Genomic DNA, 847 nt, shown 5'->3' on the forward strand with positions numbered 1-847 from the left:
AATATGAGACTGAAGGGCTCTCAACACATTCTACTTCTTGCCACTTCCCTTCACTCACAAAATTCTTATCCCTCACTCAATTTATCAAAATCTTTACTTAAATAATCTCATGTACACCTAAGTCATAAACCATATTAAGATAAAATTAAAATACACTTTTAGTAATCTAGGGTCAGTAACTGTTTGTTTGTTTACATCTTAACGTACATCCTGCTGTGGTCACTTCTAGATGTCTACCCCCCAAAGCTTCGTGCACTCAGCCTCAGATTTTGAAGGTGGTTGGGCTATCACAGCATTATAGATGATTTACTTTTAAGAGCTGTGGTCTGATCAGAAGTGAAAGGGCCCTGGGTGCATGGCCTGGAAGGGTTTACCATCTTTCCTTGCTCCTCCCTCCATTCTCTCCCACCTGCCATGTCTTGAGAAGCTTCTTCCAATATGGCCTTCTGCCATGCCATTCTGTCTTAAAGTTCACCAACTACGGAGGGAAGTATGAGCCAAAATAAATCTGTTCTCCTGTAAGTTGTAGATATCAGGTATTTTTTGTTTTTGTTTTTGCTTTGTTTGTTTGTTTTTCATTGACAGGAAACTTACTAAGACACTCTCAAAAACCAATTTTCCTTAGAACATTATCAAACATGTTGGGAAACCTCAAAGCCTTCCCAGCTGCCCTTTTGCCCCCATCCACTCTGATTTTAGCTGCTTGCTTTCTGGTCCTGTGAAACATTTGCTGTCAGGTTTTCCTTTTGTATATTAACAGGACAGCTATCTTCAGATTTTCTCATTTCTAGATTCCCTATCTTCTGTTGTTATAGCTTCCCTACTTTATTTATTTTCAATTTTTTAA

This window comes from Octodon degus, unplaced genomic scaffold (genome assembly GCF_000260255.1).
Source record: "Octodon degus isolate 3935 unplaced genomic scaffold, OctDeg1.0 scaffold00014, whole genome shotgun sequence".
Taxonomy (NCBI): domain Eukaryota; kingdom Metazoa; phylum Chordata; class Mammalia; order Rodentia; family Octodontidae; genus Octodon; species Octodon degus.